General features: G+C 35.1%; 1 protein-coding gene and 1 non-coding gene across 9 annotated transcripts in view; one reads left to right on the top strand and one right to left on the bottom strand.

Annotated features, from left to right (window-relative positions):
• Positions 1–22393, top strand: part of FUT8 (fucosyltransferase 8) — a 332067-nt gene that overhangs the window by 275339 nt on the left and 34335 nt on the right. The window lies entirely within an intron of this gene.
• On the bottom strand, positions 6089–6195 carry LOC114208899 (U6 spliceosomal RNA). Its single transcript, XR_003609177.1, has one exon. It is a non-coding gene; the product is annotated as a U6 spliceosomal RNA (small nuclear RNA).

Genomic DNA, 22393 nt, shown 5'->3' with positions numbered 1-22393 from the left:
GGTATGATATAAATCTAGAATTTCCTTATCTTTCTTCCTCAAGTTTATATATAAATTATAGGCTAATTCCATGGAACAGGAAAAGATAATAGTCCATGGTCTTTAGTGGAATTATACATATCCTTTTTTTCCTTCCAAAAGGATGTTGCTGAGTAAGAAGGCTCAGTAGAGATTTATACATTAGGTAACAGTATAAAGTATATTTTATATATGTAATTTAGATAATAGACTTTTCTTCTCACACATTTTCCTTGCCTTTAGAAGAAGGTCAAAAGCAGATTACAGAATTATAACCATCCCTAGCTGATACTTTAGGGTTCAGTATTCTTTCTCCTGTTTTGTTTCCCAGAAAGCTAGGAATAAAAATATTTCCTGACAGTATTGAAAAGGATTAGACCTGAGTTCCCTACCTTTTCAGAAAGAGGTACTCCTTTTCATTCAATTAAAGTTTAATCTACTAATATAAGTAGCTTTTAAACAATGCAAATTATATTCCCTAGAATCAAGAAATTGCAGATAGTAATGCTATAAGTCAAAAGGATTTTGCCAAAAGACATAATATTATAATTAGGATTATTACAATTCTTGTTCAAAAATTGTATGTCCGGGGCAACTGGCTGGCTTAGTTGGTAGAGCTTGTGACTCTTGATCTTGGGGTTGTAAATTCAAGCCCCACATTGGGTGTAGATTACTTTAAAACAACAGCAACAACAACAACAACAACAACAACTAAAGGGGCACCTGGTTTGAGTGTCTGACTCTTGATTTCGACTCAGGTCATGATCTCAGGGTTGAGAGATCAAACCCAGCGTAGGGCTCTGTGCTGGGCATGGAGCCTGCTTGAGATTCTCTCCATCTTAAGTTTTTTCAGGGTACAACTGCCACACAAATACTGTATATTTATTTAGGTGTAAATATAAGTGGGCACATTTATATTTTTAATATTTTTTTATAATGAAGTTTCTAAGAATGTGGATCACCCTCATAAACAGGGTAGTGCACTAGACATCAAGTAAAACTTTTGAGTGTTTCTAGATGCTGTAGGGGATATAAAGATTAGTAAGACCCAGTCCCTGCCCTTCAGGAATTTGCACTGAGTATGATAAGATCCATAAATCTGTAAATGTAACAAAAATAGGATATGATAAGTGTCATAAGAGAGGTATAAAGTTCTGTGGGCGTTTCTGGCTGAAGGAATTAAAGACGTCACCAGGAGCACAAGCTAGGCCTATACGTGGGGCTCGATCCACGTATGAGGATCGAGGATGAGGAATGAGGAAAGGTGGGACAGGTCAGTGTCGTTGATTTGGAATCAGGAGTTATTAGCTGTGTGACTTTAGCGTCCCACAGCCTTTCTTAATATCTGTTCTATGTACCTTACAGAGTTACGAGGTTTCAAAGTGATAATGTATTTGACAATGCTTTATATATTTTAAACATATAAATGTTTTTATTAGCACTTTAGCTTTATGGGAACAAAGCAAAATAATAAAATAACATAATTAGGTCATGGGATTTCAGCAAGGGCTTCTTTAGAGAAACTTTAACAACCAACATTAATGAAACTTAGAAATACTCAGTGGCTTTTTGTGAAACTCATTCAGAAATGTAAATGAAAACAGAATAGGTAAGTTATGCTAGACAGACAACGATAACCACCCCCTTTGCTCATCCTCCCATGGAAGGCCAGGTTTAGTTCCCCAGCCCACCTGAGGATCATTGTCTACTTCTCTTGGGTTTTACTTGGAATGCCCAGTAAAATCCCCATGTCTACACTGATTAGGCACCAACAGTATCCTGTCAAGGAAACCTGACCAATCCCCCCTAGTTTTGGGAACTAAGTTGCCTTGTTACCTAGAGCACTGACCCCAATTAGAAAACCTTCCTGCCAAAGCAGTTAGTCTTTAGTTAGTTCTTTAGCTGTCTAGGCTGATAGGATGATGATTTTGAGAGGTAAGAGGGGAATTTGAAATAAAACGTACTGTCTTGGAGCTCTAATATATAGGTAATACTAAGAGAAACAAGATTTCTGTGGAGGTTCTACTCTCTGGGAGCTGTGTCAAAATTAATGCTTAGGAAACTGTGAACATATTCAAGGTATTAATTTTCAAGTAACTTGCCTAAAAGTGGAGTTACGCTTTGGCAAAGAGGTGTTTTCAAAACACTAGCAATGGAATTGAGCAAATCATAAGGATCTGAATATTGGAAATACATAGAAGTAAGGGTCTTGGATTGACTATCCGTCTGTTACCGGTCTATTGACTAGATGGAACGAGATGTGCCGGACCAGCAGAGATTATGTTTGGGTAAACAACCCAAAACATAGTACTGGAGCATGGTAGCATGCTCCTATCCTCTCTAGTTTTGGAGTATTAAATACTATATTTGAAGCTATTTTTATTCTGGGAGGGTAAAGTGGACTTCCCGAAAACACTCCAATGGGATTTTTTTTTTTTAAGATTTTATTTATTTATTTGACAGAGAGAGAGCAGGAGAGCACAGGCAGGGGGAGCAGGAGAAGCAGGCCCCCTGCTGACCAGGGACCCGGATGTGGGACTCGATTCCAGGACCCTGGGATCTTGACCTGAGCCGAAGGCAGTCACTTAACTGACCGAGCCACCCAGGTGCCCCTCCAATGGGATTTTAAGGCATGATGAAAAAAGCAGTCGATAAATGGGTTAATTACCAGTATTTTCCTTTCTCTGTTACCACTGCCCACCTGGCTGTGTCCACTGAAATTGGACAGCGGGACAAATGGAATTGGGGAGTAGGCTGGTTTAGTAGCTCCTTCTGCTGCTACCTCTGGCCAGTCTTGATCCATGCAGTCCAGAATATCCAATAATATGATTGACAAAAGTCAACATTGCATTCTTTGTCCTTTTTTTTTTTTTTTTGATTATGTCCAATACCAACCATGGGTCCACCCAGATTGAGATTTTAAAATCTATGGAGCAGTCCCTGTGCATCTTTTGGAAACGTCTAGCAATTAGTACCAGGATTGAATTCAGAGATTAAGATAGCCTTTGAAGAATATGATATCTACATTTTAAAAGTAATGTGGTATTTCTCTTTCAGAGGAAAGATTATCTTATGGTAGAAACAAGTGTTAGTGAGGATGTGGAGAAGAAGGAATCCTCTTGCACTGTTGTGGGAATGCAAACTGGTGCAGCCACTGTGGAAATCAGTATGGGGGTTCCTCAAAAAGTTAAAAATAGAACTACCCTACAATCCAGTAATCACAGTATTGGGAATTTATCCAAAAGATACAAAAACACTAATTTACAGGGATACATACACCCTATGTTTATTGTAGCATTGTTTACAATAGTCAAATTATGGACAGATTGACAGAGGAATGGATAAAGAAGATATGGTGTATGTATAATGGAATATTATTCAGCCATAAAAAGAACGAAATTTTGCCATTTGCAACAACATGGATAGAGCTAGAGAGTATAATGCTAAGCCAAATAAGTCAGTGAGAGAAAGACAAATACCATATGGTTTCACTCGTATGTGAAATTTAAGAAGCAAAACAAATGAGCAAAGGGAAAAAGAGAGAGAAACCAAGAAACAGACTCCTAACTATAGAGAACAAACTGATGGTTACCAGAGGGGAGGTGGGGGGGGTGGGTTAAATAGCTGATGGGGATTAAGGAGTGCATTCATCATGAACACTGGGTGATGTATGGAATTGTTGAATCACTATTATACACCTGAAGCTAATGTAACACTGTATGTTAACTCTACTGGAATTTTTTAAAAAGATTACCTTGTGGCTTGCCATGAGTGACCATCTTAGAGGCACCCATTTGTATTATACACGTGTTAATAGGTGAACATTTATTTTTATTATATTTTATTGTATATATGTATCATGATTTGTGTATTCCCTCATTGATGGATGTTTAAATTATTTCAAGTTTGCATGTCTCCTTGTGCATATGTGTTAGTTTCTCTAGGGCAGTGCTTATCAAAGTTTTTCACATCTTAACCATATGTTAAAATATGTCTTTACTGCCCAGAGTATCACCTGGGAGGTGGTGGTATATGGTAAAGCCACAGAGATCTCTATGGCAGTATGTTACAAATAAAATCTTATGCTCTAATAAAGGGGTAGGGAAATTTTAGCCCTCAGGCAAACTCAGCTCCCTACTATTTTGGTAGTTTTACTAGAACACACCCATGCCCATTTGTTAACATAGTGTCTGTGGCTGCTTTCGTACTATGGTGGCAGAGTTGAGTCATTGCAACAGAGACCATATGGCCTGCAAAGCTAAAATATTTACCATCTGGCTTTTTACAAAAAAAGTTTGCTGACTCCTACTTTAAAATAATAATTACCAAACAAATACGGTTTTGACCATTGTAAATTTGTGAATAATTTCTTTAAAATTTGATCTTTTTTGTGTACTTATTAATGTGAGGTAAAATTTCTGGTGAAATAAACAGATCTAACTTGTATAATTCAATGAGTTTTGATAATGTAAGTAACACCCTTATCCAAGTCTTAAATTAGTTTTTAAAATTGGGTTGTTTATCTTTTTATTTTTAATTTATAGGAGGAGTGTGTGTGTGTGTGTGTGTGTTTCTGGATACAAGTTTTTATCATAAACATGATTTGTAAGTATTTTCTCTCAGTCTGTGGCTTGTCTTTTCATTTTCTTAACAGTGTGTTTTGAAGATCAAAAATTTTTTGTTGAAGTCCAGTTTATCAAGTTTTGTTCTAGTACTATAGAAGTTAGTGCTTTTTGTGTTCTAAGAAATCTTTGCCTATCCTAAGATCATAAAGACATTATTTTATGTTTTCTTCTAAAAGCCTTATTGGTTTGGCTTTTATATTTATGTCTGTGATCTCATTGATACTATTTTTTGCGTACAGTATGAGGTGAACCTGGGTTGAAGTTCATTGTTTTCCATGGGTTTATCCAGTCAGTCCAGCTCTATCTGCTGAAAAGTTTGTCTTTCCCTGTTGAATTGCCTTGGTGCTTTTGTCAACAATCAGTTGACAATATAATGGGCCTATTTCTGGTCTCCATTCTGTTCAGCTGCTTCATTTATGTCTGTCCTTACACCTTAAATTTTTACCTGCCGTCAGTTTTTTTTGTAGCATGTTGACTGGAAAGCTGTACATATGCCTAGAAGTGTAGTAAATTACTAGGTCATAGTAGACAGTACATATCCTTATCTTGTCTACATATGCCTAATCTCTCTGTGGGACAGCTATTTCAGTAGTCTCCTAACTGTCCCTCTTGCTTTCAGAAGCTATCTCCTTTTAATCCATTCTCCACACTGCCATCAGAATGATATTTCCAAAATCAAATATGATTTTGTTTCTTAAAATCTTCCATGGCTGCTCAGTGTCTAGAGAGGTATGTATAAACACCTTACTTAGCATATAGGAAATAAGCCACTTCTCAAAATGTGTACAGTACTCCTGATCTCACCAGTCCAGCTACTGATTTATTGCTTGAAAGTTATGTACAATTTTATTTCTATGCTGGCAACATGTTATTTCTTTCTAGAATGTCTTTCCTACATTTCATCACATGAAATCCTATTTATCTTTTAGTATCATTTCTTTTGCGATATTTCTCTCCAATTGACCCCATGTTCTCACTTATAAATTACTATATTTAAATAGTTTTTTCTTCTTTGAGAAGCTTCTCTGATTTATTTTGTCTCCTTTTTTGCCCCATAATACTGGCTAGTACTTGTTACTCCGTTGTTAGTTGTTTTTTGTTTGTTTTTTTTTATTATTATGTTATGTTAATCACCATACATTACATCATTAGTTTTGGATGTAGTGTTCCATGATTCATTGTTTGCATATAACACCCAGTGCTCCATGCAGAACATGCCCTCTTTAATACCCATCACCAGGCCAACCCATCCCCCCACCCCCCTCCCCTCTAGAACCCTCAGTTTGTTTCTCAGAGTCCATAGTCTCTCGTGGTTCGTCTCCCCCTCCGATTCCCCCCCTTCATTCTTCCTCTCCTGCTATCTTCTTCTTCTTCTTCTTTTTTTAACATATAATGTATTATTTGTTTCAGAGGTACAGATCTGTGATTCAACAGTCTTGCGCAATAAAAATATGAAACGCTTCATGAATTTGCGTGTCATCCTTGCGCAGGGGCCATGCTAATCTTCTTTGTATCATTCCAATTTTAGTATATGTGCTGCCAAAGCGAGCACTGTTTGTTTTTTAATTAAATTGCCTCTAAGCAAAACAATCCCTAAAAATTTTAGGCTCCTTTTCCAAATCTACCAAATAAAGGAAACGTAGCCTAATCTATGTGATTCACAGGTTTCTGATGAGGGGTAAATGAGGCAACAGGTGTGGAAAAAGGTTAGTTTGTTTTTTTGTTAAAGAACATGATTTTTTATTTTACTAAGGCATGGAAATATTTGAAAAATGTTTTAAAAATATGGCCTTATTGTTACTTATAACAAAATTCCAATAGAATTTAACCCTCTTGGTGTCTTACAAATTTTATTGTGATAGAATTTCACCTTCACATATTTGTATTAGTGAAAATAATCCTAATATTGACTATTTTAAAATTTTTATTCCTAATATTTTTAGTAAAACATAAAAATATGTTCAGTAAAACAGTAAAACTGAAAATAACTAAGAAAATACTTAACACTGAAAAATACTAAGTTAAAAAATAGCTAAGTTTAAATGTACTTTATGGACTAAAGATAACATTTTCCTGTACAAAGTCTCGGCTATGTATGTGTATGTCTGTCTCTTTGGATATCTTTGGCTCAGTAAACATTTATTGAATACTTTTCAGTTTAGGCACTATGAAAGTAATACTATATATAGCAGTAGCTAACATTTAGTGAATCTTACTATGTAACAGTGCTTAAAACTTTGCATATGTTATTTCATTTAATATTCACAATTAACCTATATGGTAGGTACTATCATTACCATATTTTATGTTAGATGAGTAATTTCCTAGAAGTAATAAATCCTGTTTGCCAATCGCATTATAGATGATTAAGACAGAGTCCCTGTTCTCAAGAAGCTCCCAATTAAATAGTAGATTAACACAAACATTTAAAAAATTGATCTCATGAGACAAAAAATAGTTCACAATGTTATAAAGATATGAACAAGGCCCTAAGGGATTGGTAAGTATTGTCATTCTAGCCAGAAAAATGAGAAGGAAGTAGCTTTTGAACTGGTCTTTAAAAAGTTGTAAAATGACCAGAAATCTTAGATACAGAATTCTGCAGACTGGATTGCTTTTCAGATGATGATAAAAATGCTTATGTGCCTTTCATACCTTACTTAGAATAATGCCAAAGTATCAGAACTCCTGGGCATTATTTTTCCTTTTGCCTCTCCTTTGCTGAATTATGTGGAAGAGAGCATTACACCATCTGCTTCTCAGTTTATCCTTCAGGAGAATGTGACTAAGAAATTGACCTGATAGCACTTACATTGCATTTCTCAAGGGACACCAAAACAAATCTGATAGAGGGTACTTAGGTACAAGTATTTTCTCAGCTGTAAAAGTATGAAAATGATAGTGTGTTAGTTAAATAAACCTTGCATTTTGTATTCATTCTTAGCAGTCATTGAATAGGCAAAACTGAAAACCAGTGTTTACATTCACAGTAATTGCAATTTTTGTGATAGGTTTCTTATATATAGGAACTCAACATGTAATTTTATAACATTAACAATCATTTTTGAAAAACAATAAATTAATGCAGCTGTGCTTTTGAAGAATATCAGCAAAAGCAGTCAAGTTAATACAGAATTGCTTGTTAGGAAATTTTTTTAATTGAGGAAATGACAGGATTGGCGTTATTATTATTACTCAGACCTTTGTTGTAAACTATGGCAAGGATATAAACAATGAATTTAACTTTGAAAGATTTGTGTGCTTTCTAAATTAAGCACACAAGAAAGTATTATACTGTATCAGGAGATGCATTTTCTGCTAGCATAATTTATAATATGACAGTTAAATAATTAATCAGATGGTTGGATACAGAGGGATTTTTCTCAAAAAGAGAGAAAAGGATAAATTACTCCATGCCAATTGAATAATATTCCAAACACAAAAAATAAAGTCAGGGGGAGACATAAAGATGCTTTAATTTTGTAGTTTGTATAGACTGCCATCCATTATATGAGTAATAAATGTTATGTCCATATTCATGACATTTAAAAAAATCTGGCACTACTTCAAGCTACATTTTCTGAATATCATTAATATTAATATGTAATTATTGAGCTAATTAATGTACATATGGACAAGTCACTGTTCCCTAGTCTGTTGTGGATATATAATTTAAATGTTTCTCATTTGATTAAATGAAATCTCTTTTTTGAACATTTTGCTTAGCCTGAAAAGAAATATATATTAGTGATAAATAGCAATTTTGGTTTCTGTATTCTATTGGTGGTGCAGGTATTTTGTTTGGCATTAATTTTATATAAAAATGTATATTTGGTGGCATATTTAGTTGTTTAACAAAAGGCTGATACATGTTTTACTATAACAACTGTTAGCATGCCCTTCACTACTTATTTATACATATTCCTCTCTATTCTAGGTAGTGGAATTATCTGTGTAATTGAGTAAAAACAGGAGTGGCCACAGATGTATAAGAAAACTCTTCAGCAAATTATTGAATTTGCCAAACCTCTTCTTAAAGACCATTTTTGCAGTTCTGTCCCATTGAAATGAATTGCCTGGGTCTTTAGAGTATGCTGAGAAGATTAAAGTAAAAGAGAGGAAAAAGAATCATTTGGAGAAGGTTTGAATGAAGTCTTTGCATTCTGGCTAAAAAATAGTCTGAACTCTCTATCTAGCCCCTACATATAAAAAGAGCAGGGGAAGAAATGCTTCCATAGCTGTATGTTGATGGAATGAATTGTTTGTTTTCAAGGGCAAACTAGCATTTTATTTATTTATTTATTTTTAGTTTTATTTTTTTAAGATTTTATTTATTTATTTGAGAGAGAGAGAATGAGAGACAGAGAGCACAAGAGGGAAGAGGGTCAAGAGGGAGAAGCAGACTCCCCGCTGAGCAGGGAGCCTGATATGGGACTAGATCCCGGGAGTCCAGGATCATGACCTGAGCCGAAGGCAGTCGCTTAACCAACTGAGCCACCCAGGCGCCCCCAAACTAGCATTTTAAAGCTATTGCTTTTTTAGTAAAATATAGTATGTTGTTTTCCAGTTTTATATTTAATCAGTTTAGTTTAATAAAATGCTATTTTGTATCAGGGACTGCAAGATAAGAAATACTTACAGAAAAAGACTGTTTGATCTGTGGATTTTTAAAAAGGCCATTGTATTTTCTACTGTCCTTCGTCTTTATGTTTATGTTAGTGACTACCAGAAATAAGGAAAAGGTAAAAGCTCAGACTTTTTTTCCCTTGCTTGACATTTTATAGGCTCTTTCGTCATTGGAATGTGAGACAACACATTTTTGCAATCTACCACTCGGTTTCCCAATTCAAAAAAGAGATTTGGACACATTTTTTCCTAGCAGTACTCCATGGAAGAATTCACTTTCTCTCAGTGGCCGTTACATAAAACAGTAAGAATGATGCAGTCAACTCTCTCCTAAATTAACTAAATGAGATGTAATTGTAGATCATTTAAAACAGTATAGTCAGAAAGTCATTTTTCCTTCATTTTGAATAGTTTTATGCCATGCTGGGGTAACTTAACACCAGGGTACAAAAATGATATGTAGAGGCCAGAGTCCACCATGCAGATAAGACATACCTCAAGAAATAGAAAGCTTTTGTGTTTTTGTTGCATGATGGTGAACAGCTGTAACCATCAGCTAGCTTGCCCTTTTTGGCAGCTGGCTGTTTTTAGCATTTAAAAAAATTGCATGCTATTTGCCTCTGGTGCCTGGCATTCTTCAATTAAAATTTTAAATGTGTTCTTATCATCCCCTAACACAAAGCTCAGTTATGCAGTCCCCAATCTAGCCTGAGACACCTGTTCTTGAATCCTCTTTTTTTTTTTTAATTCAGAAAAGTTCAGTGTGAAATAAATCTCTGTGCTGTGTCATGCTAGAATAAAGAAACCATACATTATTATAATGGAACCAGATCAAGCTACTTAGATGGGCTTAAGTGAATGGTTGAGGCCTGTTAATGGATATGAGATATGATTACACCAAGGCCATTTCAGTAAAAGATTAATGTTGTTAATTTTAAGAGTTGTTTTGTTTTTGTTTTGTTAACAACAGTCTGGAGACGATAAATAGGGAAAGGGGCTTGATTATATATCGCTTTGATCTCTTGTAAACCTTAAAATTCCATTAATTAGGAAAGAGTAAGAAACTATTATATGTATGGACAAATTTTATGTAGCTGTTTGCCATAAAAGAAAGAGGACTTTGGAAGGACTGAATTTCCATTTATCTCAAATTATAGTCTTCAGATCAATATTGACCAGAAAATTCCTACGTTTGTGAACTTGAAAACATCTACACTAAAGTAGAAATTAAATACATTCAGATAGAACAAGTTTCTTCCCAGGGCAGAGGTTTCAGTTAAACCATGACTCATACTTTATTGAATTTAAGCTGTTCCTCCATATAGCCTTACAGTTGGACTGAGAAAGCCTTTGATTTAATAGAATGCTCTCTTTGTATTTCTAATTTGTGATAAATTTAGCCTTTGTTAGTTGGTTAGAGGTGTCATTGAAATCTTTCCAGGCCTGCCTCCCTCTTCAATCAAAGAAAACACCTTATCTTTTCCTGTAATTAATCATTTTTAGCACTTTCTTTGATATCCTTTTTTTTATTATTATTTTTAAAGAGCTTTCCTCATTTTGTCTCCCAGAAAACAACTCTAAGGGGAGATAGCATGATTTTTAATTAATATATGAAAAGAAAAAGAAGGATTAGAGATTATGTTAACTGGACAACAGTGTCAGAGATCAGAATTTTTTGGATTTAATTTCATCTGGATCAGATTGTTGTTCTGTTTTAATGGCGAATTTATTCATTCCATTTGGCATATTTTAAAATAAATTTTTAAAATATAAAGCAATGAACACCCATTGTTGAAAAACCCAGAAAGTATAGAAAATGTAACAAAGAAAATAAAAATACATAAATTATGTATGTATATTCTTTTAGTCTTTTTTGAATGCATTTTTTTTTAAATTAATAGACTTTGTTTCTTAGAGCAATTATATGTTTACAGAAGAATTTGTTAGAAAGTACAAAGTTCCTATATACTCCCTCCTTTTTTTTTCTTATTCCTTCTGTCCACCTCCATGGCCCTGTTTCCCTATTGTTAACATTTACCGTGGTGTGGTCCACTTATTACAGTCAATGAACCAGTATTGATACATTATTTTTGAAGTTCACAGTTTAGTGTTCAGTCTTTGTGTTGTATAGTTCTATGGGTTTTGCCAAATGCATAATGTTATGTATCTACCATTACATAATCATACACAGTACTTTCAGTGGCCTAAAAAACTCCTGTGCTCCACCAATTCACCCCCATTCCCTTCCTCCAACCTCTGGCAAGTATGATTTTTTTCTCTGTAATTTCGCCTTCTCTAGATTGTCATATAATATAGTTGGAATCATACATTAGGAAGTCTTTTCTGACTGACTGCTTTTTTAAAAAAGTTCCTCTGTATCTTTTTGTAGCTTGACAGCTCATTTCTTTCTGAACAATATTGAATTGTATGGATGCACTACAGTTTTTGTATTCACCTATTGAGGGACATCTTGGTTGCTTCCAATTTGGAGCATCTAGTTAATGAATAAAGCTGGTATAAACATTCGTGTAGGTTTTTGTGTGGGCATAAGTTTTCAGATTATTTGGGTAAATACTTAAGAGAGTGCTTGCTTGGTTATATGGTCAGACTATGTTTAGCTTTATAAGAAACTGCAAAAACTATCTTCCAAATGGCTGTCTTAGTCTGCTTGAGCTGCTGTAACAAAATACCACAGGCTGGGTGGCTTAAACAACAGACATTATTTTTCATAGTTCTGGAGGCTGGGAAATCCAAATTCAGAGTGCCAGCAAATTGGTTCTTGCTGAGAGCCCTATTCCTGGCTTGCAGGGAGCCACCTTCTTGCTGTATTCTCACATGATAAGAGTGAAGAAACTCTGGTGACTCTTCCTCTTTTTATAAGGGCATTAATCCCATCTTGGGGGCCCCACCCTCATGGCCTCATCCAAGCCTAATTACCTCCCAAAGGTCCCTACCTCCTAATACCATCACATTGGGGGTTAAGACTTCAACACGTGAATTTGGGGAGGACACAAACATCTGGTCTTTAACAGTAGCTATAGCAATTTGCATTCTCACCAGCAGTGAATGAAAGTTTTTGTTGCTCCACATCCTCTCTTACATTTGGTGTTGTCACTGTTGATTTTAGCCATCCTAATAGGTATGTAGTGGTATCCTGTTTTAATTTACAATGTGCTAATGATCTATAATGTTGCGCATCATTTCATGTGCTTATTCTCCATCTGTAAGTCTTCTTTGGTGAGATGTCTGTTCACATCTTTTGCCCATTTTTTGGTAGAGTTGTTTGTCTTCTTGTTGAGTTTCAGGAGCTCTTTGTATATTTTGGATTAAGTCTGTTAATAGATATTTTCTCCCTTCTGTGGCTTTTCATTTAATTCTTTTAACAATGTCTTTCACAGAGCAGAATTTTTCAATTTTAATGAAGTACAACTTTTCAATTTTTCTTTTATGGATTGTGCTTTTGGTGCTGTATGTAAAAACTCAGTGCCAACCCAAGGCCACCTATATTTTCTCCTGTATTTATTTTCTAAAATAGTTTTGAGTTTTACATTTAGGTCTGTGGTCCATGTTGAGATAATTTTTGTGAAAGATGTCAGTGTCTAGATTCTTTTTTTATTTCTCTCTCTCTCTCTCTCTCTCTCTTCTCTCTTCTCTCTCTTTTGCACGTGGACATGCAGTTGTTCTAACACCATTTGTTAAAAGATGCTTCTTCTTTCTCTATTGGATTCACTTTGCTTCTTTGTCAAAGATCAGTTGACTATATTTGTATGTGTTTATTTCTGGACTTTCTGTCTTGTTCCATTGATCTATTTGTCTGTTCTTTCACCAATATCACAGTCTTGATTACTGTTGCTTTTCAGTAAGTCTAGAAGTCAGGTAGTTTCAGTCCTCTGAATGTGTCCTTTTTCTTCAATATGGTAATGGCTATTAGTCTTTCACCTTTCCATATAAACTTTAGAATCATTTTGTTGATATTCATGAAGTTATTTGCTGGGATTTTCATTGAGATTGTATTGAATCTATAGATCAAGTTGTGAAAAATTGACATCTTAACAATGTTGGGTCCTCCTATCTATGAATTTGAACTCTCTCTCCATTTATTTACATCTTCTTTGATTTATTCAGAGTTTTACAGGTTTTTATAGATATTATCGTATAGATATACATATTTTGATTTAAATGTCTTTTTCTTTCTTTCATTTTTGGTTCTAATATAAGTGATTGTATTTTTTAATTTTTTTTCAAATTTAAATCTGTATGTTTTTAATTTTAAATTCCAGTTGCTCATGGTGGTATATAGGAAAGTCGTTGACTTTTATATATTAGCCTTGTTTCCTGCAACTTCGATGTAATTACTTATTAGCTCCATCAGTTCTTATGTCAATTCCATGGGATTTTCTACACAGATGATCATGTCATCTGGGAACAAAGGTAATGATAGTTTTATGTCTTTTTTTCTAATCTGTGTACCTTTTATTTCCTTTTCTTGTCTTAATGAATTAGCCAGGACTTCCAGTACAATGTTGCTGGAAGTGGTGAGAGGAGACATCCTTGCCTTGTTCCTAATCTTAGGGAAAAGACATCAGGTTTCTTACAATTATATATGCCATTAGCTGTAGGGTTTTTTAGATGATCTTTATTAAATTGAGGAAATTTGCCCTCCTGAGAGTTTCTGTCATGAATGGATTTTGGATGTAAATTTTTCTGTATCTATTGATACTATAAGATTTTTCCGCATTAGCCTGTTGATGTAAGGGATTACATTAATTGATTTTCAAATGTTGAACCAGACTTGAATAACCTAGAATAGATCCTACCTGGTCATGGTATATAATTCTTTTTATACATTATTAGTTTTGATTTGCTAATGTTTTCTTGAGGATTTTGCATTTATATTAATGAAAAATATTAGTCTGTTTCATTTCTTGTAATGTCTTTGCATAGTTTTGGAATTAGTGTAATGGCCTCATAGAATAAGTTAGGGAGTGCTCCCTCTGCTTCTGTTTTCTGGAACAGATAGAAAATTGATGTCATTTTTCCCTTAAGTATTTGGTAGAATTCATCAGTGAAACTATTTGGGTGTGGTGCTTTTTGTTTTGGAAAGTTATTAATTATTTATTCAGTTCCTTTGATTAATATAAACCTAACCAAATGATCTATTTCTCCTTGTGTGAGTTTTGGTAGATTGTGTTTCAAAGACTTAGTCCATTTCATCTAAGTCATCAAATTTGTGGGCATAGATTTGTCCATAATGTTCATTTATCCTTTCAGTGTCCATGGCATCAGCTGTGATGGTACCTCTTTCATTTCTGATATTAATAATTTGTGTCTTCTCTTTTCTTGGTTAGCCTGACGAGGGGCTTATCTATTTTATTAATCTTTTCAAAGAACCAACTTTTGGTTTTGTTGATTTTTCTCTATTTTTTCCTGCTTTCCATTTTATTGATCTTTTTCTTATTTTGGATTTAATTTGCTCTTTTCCCCCCCATTTTCCTAAGTTAGAATATTGATGTTATCTTTTTCTTTTTTCAATAGGTGCTTACAGTTCTATACTGTTCCCTCTAACTACTACTCTTGCTGTATCCCACAAATTTTAATGTTTTTTTTATTCTCATTTAATTCAAAAGTTTTTCAGTTTCTCAAGATTTCTTTAATTCTTGTGTTATTTTTAAGTGTTGTTTAATCTCCAAATATTTTGGGATTTTCTAGCTATTTTTGTGTTAATATTTTTTCATTTAATTCCTTCGTGGTCAAAGAACGTACTTTGTATGATGTCTGTTCTTTTAAATTTGTTAAGGTATGTTTTTTTGGCCCAGAATATGGTCTATTTTGGTGAATATTCCCTGTGAGCTTGAGAATATACATTCTTCTGTTGTTGGATAAATATGCAAGACAAGTAATGTAAGCAAAGAGATGGAAACTCTAAGAAAGAATGAAAAGTAAATGTTAGAAATTAAAAACATTGTAACAGAAATGAAGAATGTCTTTGATGGGCTCATCAGTAGACTGGACATGACCAAGGAAAGAATCAGTGACTGTGACGATATGGCAATATAAACTTACAAAACTGACTGGAAAGAGAAAAAGGAATGAAAAGGATGAAACATAATATCCAAAAACTGCAACAAGACAGTTACAAAAGGTGAATATACATATAATGAGAATACCAGAGGAAAAAGAGAGGAAGAGAAGAAATATCTGAAGTAATAATGCCTGAGAATTTTCCAAAATTAATGACAGGCATCAAACCGCAGATATATAAAGTTCAGACAGCACCAAGGAGGATAAATACTTTTAAAAAATCTATATTTAGGAATATTATAATCAAACTGCAGAAAATCAAAGACAGAATCTTTTGAAAGAAGTCAGGTAGATGGGGGTAGGGATCTTACCACTAGAGCAAGTAGGATAAGAATCACATCAACCTTCTCTTCAGAAGCCATGTAAGCAGGAAGAGGGTAGAGTGAAATACTTCAAAAGTTTTGAAAAAATACAACCATCTACTTAGCATTCTGTATTCAGTAAAATTATCCTTCAAAAGTAAAGAAGAAATAGACTTTCTCAGACAAACAAAAATTGGGGGAATGTGTTGCCAGCTTCAGGGAGAATGAAAATGATATAGGTTAGAAACACTATATATGAGTCTTAGAAAAGGAAAATAAAATCTTGTCTTTTTCTTATTCTTAATCTAACAGATAACAGTTTGTTCAAAGTAATAATAGCAACAAAATATTTGGTGATCATATCTTAGGGATAAGTGAAATAAATGACAACAGTGCTATAAAGGATGAGAGGGAGGACTTGGGATTATTCTTTTATAAGGTGCTTGCAGTTCCCATGAAGTGATACAGTGTTACTTGAAAGTAGACTTGTATAATTTGTAAATGTGCATTACAAACTCTCAGGCAACCACTTAAAAAAAAAGTTGTAATTTCTATGCTAAGACAGAAGAGAAAATGGGGTATACAGTGATAATTAAAACCAGAGAAGGCAGAAGAATAGAGGAAGATAAAGAACAAGGCCAATGAATAGAAAACAGTGACAAATATGGTTTACTTTAATCCAACTATATCAGTACTCACTTTACATGTAAGTGGTGTAACATATACTAATTAGTAGACAGGGACTGTTAGAGTGGATGAGAAAAAGCAAGACAACTACATGGTATTTACAAGAAACCCACTTTAAATATGAAAACACAGGTAGATTAAAAGTAAAGGGATGAGAAAAATACATCATGCTAACACTAATCAAAAGAGAGCTGGAGTAGCTCTATGAATTTCAGACAAAGCAGATTTCAGAGCAGGAAAATTATTAGCAATAAAGAGAGGCATTATATTATGATAGAAGGTCAATTTGCCAAGAAGCTGTAACTATCCTTAATATGCATGAACCGAACAACAGAGCATAAAAATAGATGAGGTAGGGTGCCTGGGTGGCTCAGTTGGTTAAGCAACTGCCTTCGGCTCAGGTCATGATCCTGGAGTCCTGGGATCGAGTCCCACATCGGGCTTCCAGCTTGGCGGGAAGTCTGCTTCTACCTCTGACCCTCTCCCCTCTCATGCTGTTTCTCTCTCTCTCTCTCTCTCTCAAATAAATAAATAAATAAAATCTTGAAAAAGCACTAATGGACCATAAAATTTATAAAAAAAAAAAAAATATATGAGGTAAAAACTAATAGAATTACAGGGATAAGTATAGAGAGTATAGTTGGAGACTTCAACATTACTCTATCAGAAAGTGACAGAACCAGCAGTCAGAAAATCAGTAAAGATATAGTTGAACAGGACAATATCATCAGTCAACTGTATCTAAGTGACATGCATAATGTTTATAAGCATTATGTACAGTACCCAACACATGGTCTCAGTAAATGTTAGTATTATTACAAGACAGAGACTCTAGCTTATCTGAGGGTGAAAGACTAAGTTGTTAAATTCTGTAGACTGAAGCTGATGTCTACAAGATGGGCCCTGAGCAGGAGTAGAATCAGGTGGCAAAAAGGAGGGTGTTGCTGACCCAAACAGACCATGTGGCCACAAAGACATGGTATGAATTGCAAATTTCCCACCTCCTGACATACAGTTGTACTTCCTGCTTTTTTTCTTGGCAAATTCCCTTGTATTCTTTTGGTAATTTCCTTTTTACTTGAGCTAATTTGACTAGGTTTCTATTCTTTGCAACCAGTGATCCTTGGCTAAAACAGTTCTCAATAAGTATTTTTTGGTTGCTTGATATTGGTGAGAGGAAATAGTCATGTACACGATTTGTTCTAACAAAACAACTATGTAGTACTAGCTTCAGAACTCCAATATCCTTTATATTATGAATTTTATATTCTACTCTGACCAAGCAAGCCGTATCATCAGGCAGAAGTAATATTCTATTCTTCCTCTTATCCTTTTATGTTTTTATGTTTTACCTCTTATCTCCATACTGCAAGGAAAAGAAATAATGGTTTCTTGGTACACAAAGAAAAAGCATCCTTTAGAGCCAAAATATAACATAGTCTTATTATCTGATATATATAATTTCCTGTGCACTGAAGCCTAAGAAGGGCATTTGGGGTCATAACACTGATTAATCCAGTTAAGTACTCTGATTTACAGTAGTTCTCAATGACATTTTATAGGAAATATAGTTGTCATCCATGGTGTCATGGTATGAACATTCATATTTTACCTCAAATATAATTTCTGGCTTAAGTTATCTTCTCTTGGGATAGTGAGTTCTGTAAGAATTCTACCTTCTGTGTAAAATTAGACTTTATTTATTCTTAAACTGCTTCTTTCAAACACCAGTGAAAGATCCCTAATTCTAAGATTTGGTGAACACATTCTTGAACACCTTGTTTAAATCTCCCATAATTTTATATGCTTGGAACATATAACTCTCACTTCTTCTCTTTTAGGATAGACAAGAATCATCCTGTTGTCATTTGGAAGATCTCCATCCCTCTAAATATTATTTCTTTTTGTTCTTGAGATGTAGTAGTTTAACTGAATGAATTTATTAGTATATAAACACAGTTATGATTGTCCCCTTTCATTTATGTTCAACTAAATGATCTATTGAATTGACTTAAAAATTACTCTGTATCACCTCTTAAAGTCCTTTCTCTGATCTTTTTTAATCTTTTAGAAATTCCACTGACATGAATAAAGTTCATTATTATAATAATCAAGGCTGAAATTTGTTTCTGAAAATATAAAATATTTGTATTTGTGATTCATTTTGGATAGCATCTGTTATTATATCCTGAATTTTGGATGATAATATCAGAAGTAGATACTTCAATTTATAAGGTCTTCAGGAGCAAATTGAAATTCGTTCATTTTTACTTATCTACTAATATACCATTTAAGAAATTAAAGGTGGAAATATTTTTTAAAAACAAACATTTTTTTTTAAAGATTTTATTTATTTATTTGACAGAGAGCGACACAGTGAGAGAGGGAACACAAGCAGGTGGAGTGGGAGAGGGAGAAGCAAGCTTCCCGCAGAGCAGGGAGCCCGATGTGGGGCTCGATCCCAGGACCCTGGGATCATGACCTGAGCCGAAGGCAGACACTTAACGCCTGAGCCACCCAGGCACCCCCAAAACAGACATATTTTAGACTGCAAAATATTTTTGCTTTAATGTTTAATAGTTGAAAATAAGTATGTAGATGAGAGTGGTATACATGTTTAATAAATCTCTTTATGATAACTTTGCTTTTTAGATTCTTTGTTCTGAAGTAAGCTGTTTCTCTTTCATGGAAGGGCTATTGTATAATTATGAGGAAATAAGACTGTCATAGGTTGGCTAATTCATATTCTATTTACAATCAAATTATGAAGGTATTATTAACTCTTAACCATGAGCTTTAAGTTGACTCAGAAGCACCCTAAATGTTTCATACAAATTATTTAAATTTGAGATAATCTGTCTTTAGCCATTATTTTTGTTTCTTCAGGGATCTCAGTATGAACCCCAAATGACAGTGAATTAAGTTGTTTTGTTTAGCCAGTCTAATTGTTTTGTATGTATATGTGATCAGTGTTTGAAGTTTATGTCCTTTACTTTTTTTTTTTTAAAGATTTTATTTATTTACTTGGCAGAGAGAGAGAGAGACAGCGTGAGAGGGAACACAAGCAGGTGGAGTGGGAGAGGGAGAAGCAGGCTTCCCGCAGAGCAGGGAGCCCGATGCGGGTCTTGATCCCGGGATCCTGGGATCATGACCTGAGCCGAAGGCAGACACTTAATGATTGAGCCACCCAGGCGCCCCTGTGTCCTTTACTTAATATTAAATTCCTTGATCTAGTGCCTGCTGTAGAGAGAGATGTGGACTTTACCCATTGGTGTTACCTTACTCATACCTGGAGCCCCACCCCTCCCTCCTTTTTAAAAAATTCCATGTAGAGTCATTTTTTTTAATGTTATGTTAATTGCCATACATTTCATCATTAGTTTTCGATGTAGTGTTCCATGATTCATTGTTTGCATATAACACCCAGTGCTCCATGTAGTACGTGCCCTCTTTAATACCCATCACCAGGCTAACCCATCCTCACACCCCCCTCCCCTCTAGAACCGTCAGTTTGTTTCTCAAGAGTCCATAGTCTCTCATGGTTCGTCTCCCCCTCCGATTTCCCCCCCTTCATTCTTCCCTTCCTGCTATCTTCTTCTTCTTCTTCTTCTTTTTTTTTTAACATATAATGTATTATTTGTTTCAGAGATACAGATCTGTGATTCAACAGTCTTTGTAGAGTCATTCTGCTTTCTGTGAAACTTTAAGGTGATGGAGTAAGGTGGTGTAAAACTTCAAATTCTGGAGTCAGAATGATGTCTGGGTTCGACTCCTGTTTCTGACTCCTAGCTGGGTGACCTTGAACAAGTTACTTAAATTCATCTGTAAAATGGGGATAAGAGAGTACTCACCTCATAAAGACTTTGTGGATTAATTGGGATAATGTATGGAAAAGATTTAGTGTATTACCTGGCATGTAGTTGGTGCTCAATAAATGTCAGCCTTTAATTAAAGTTGCTGACAGGGAGCTGAGGCAGGGAGGCGATGGATGCAGGGGCTATTTTAGAAATGGCTTATAGCGTGCATGGGTCATTGAAGAGGAGTAAAGTATATGAAAAGAACAGACTCTGGACCCTCATCCCTGCCAAAATCTTTATGATTTGGGATAAAGATATGATTATGGTAAAATAGTAGCTTCTGATTTGGAGATTTAAGAGGTAAGACTTTGGGGCCTATTGATAGATAACTCTCTGCAGGTTGAAAAATGTGTTGCAGATGACAAGAAACCATAGCTAACCATGGCAGGGGAGTGACAGAAGTATTCCTTGGCAAATTCTAGTCCAGGTTCTCAAGAGGGTTGTGGTGGTGCTGTCCCTGATTTAAGTATAAATGATAAATGTCATAGGAACCGAAGTGTGAAATATCAAATCTGTACAAAGTATTGTCTTTTGTAAGCACTAACAAGCAAAAGACTACTTTTCGCTATCTCAGACATCTCCTTGCCCTATTTGTTTTTTATCTTCCTCCTTCCTCCCCTTTCCATGCTCTGTTAGTTAAGGTTTCATGCCTTTTGCCTCAGAGTTCTTTCTCTTCCTGTAGGGATGTCCCCTGCTCTTCCCCCAATTAAACCAGAAAGAGTAAAATATAGCCACTCCTTGAGTAATGTCTTCACAGTATTTATCTGAGCTATGCCACCAGAGGCTATAGATTGTAGAGTATTTGCTCTCTTCACTCTAGAGACCTAACACAACCCAGAAAAGGAGAGAAGGGGAGGGTCAGCCGACTTGGAACAGACCAATGGCTGCAGTGACAGCAGGAGCTGCGGCTTGACACACAACGCTGTGCCCCGTCCCCTGTCTCTTCTTCCGCATTGGAAGCCAAGGCAGCTGGGAGAGAACACAGATTCTGTAGTCTGAGATGGCAGCATGCTAAAGGTGGAAATGGTGGCAGGGCAACTTTTGGAGCTGCTGGTACTTTATGGATTGGGTTGGCATACACAGCGAGGGAGAGAATCACAGACCTGTACTCCTGAAACAAAACAAAACAAGACAAAAAACAAGGGAGATTTGCTACCCCAATCCCTAGTTTAGTAGGTAAGATGTTTGTTTGGTCAGCAATTTGTGGACTGCTTTAGCATGGTGTTACTACACTCGATTTGGTTGTCTTCTCTCCTCATAGCTCACAAAAGTCTTAACTGTTAGGATTTTCTTCTTCCAACATGACTATATTTTCATTTTCTTCTCTCATGGGGTAGCCAGAATTTCCAGTTATAATTCTTATGTTTTTAGGGTATTGGGATTGACCTATACCCTATTATCAGAAAACTCAAATTAGGCCTTCCTGATTTATCATTTGAATGATAATTTAGCGGAAAAATCACAAGGAACTGTAAGTCCAACAGGAAACTTTATATTCTTAACTCCAACCAAGTGCTAATCACAAAGGCTGCTATAAAATTCCCCCAAAGCAAAAGGGAACACAGCATGCCAACTGACAGCTCTATCCTGTGAGATCCTGGTGGCCACCAGTAGACTCAGTCATCTCTCTCAGGAATCTCAGGCGATAAAAGGCTATTATTACCTGAAGGTCCTTCCTCCTGCCTATTTCTTTCAAGGGGAGTGACTTGTGGTGAAGGAGTAAGAGGAATATGAAAGTGGAATTGCAATTTTTTTTTTATTTTTATTTTTTTTTTTTGTAGTGAGAATGGGGAAAAGAGAGTTTGGGTTTTGGCTCTTTAATAATTTGATGAAATTAAGCCTTATCTTTCTTTCTGCTGCTTTTCATTCCTCTATTTTTTTGTTTTTTCCCCATGAGAAAAGCTATCCTAAAATTCTTTGGGATCCCTTGGATTAGAAGGAGTTTTTAAGTTAGGAAAAAGTACTAAATTATTAAAAAACAAAACAAAAACCAGAACACTCTTCCAAATCTCTACATGGAGTTATAGGGCCTATGCAATGTGAATCATCAGAGAAACTGTTGACACTGTCCCATTCATGAGCAAGCTGTCTATGGACTGTCTGGAATCTTGGCAAAGTAACATATATGTATATAAAAGTTAAATGACTAAATTTGTTTCAGAAACATGCAGAATGACTGCAGGGAGCCTTCTGTTCA

The sequence above is a fragment of the Eumetopias jubatus genome, unplaced genomic scaffold (assembly GCF_037043125.1).
Source record: "Eumetopias jubatus isolate StellerSeaLion01/CBP00866 unplaced genomic scaffold, mEumJub1_p1.0 scaffold_7, whole genome shotgun sequence".
In the NCBI taxonomy this organism is placed as follows: domain Eukaryota; kingdom Metazoa; phylum Chordata; class Mammalia; order Carnivora; family Otariidae; genus Eumetopias; species Eumetopias jubatus.
Note: the sequence above shows the minus strand (reverse complement) of the source record. Positions and strands in the feature narration are given on the sequence as shown.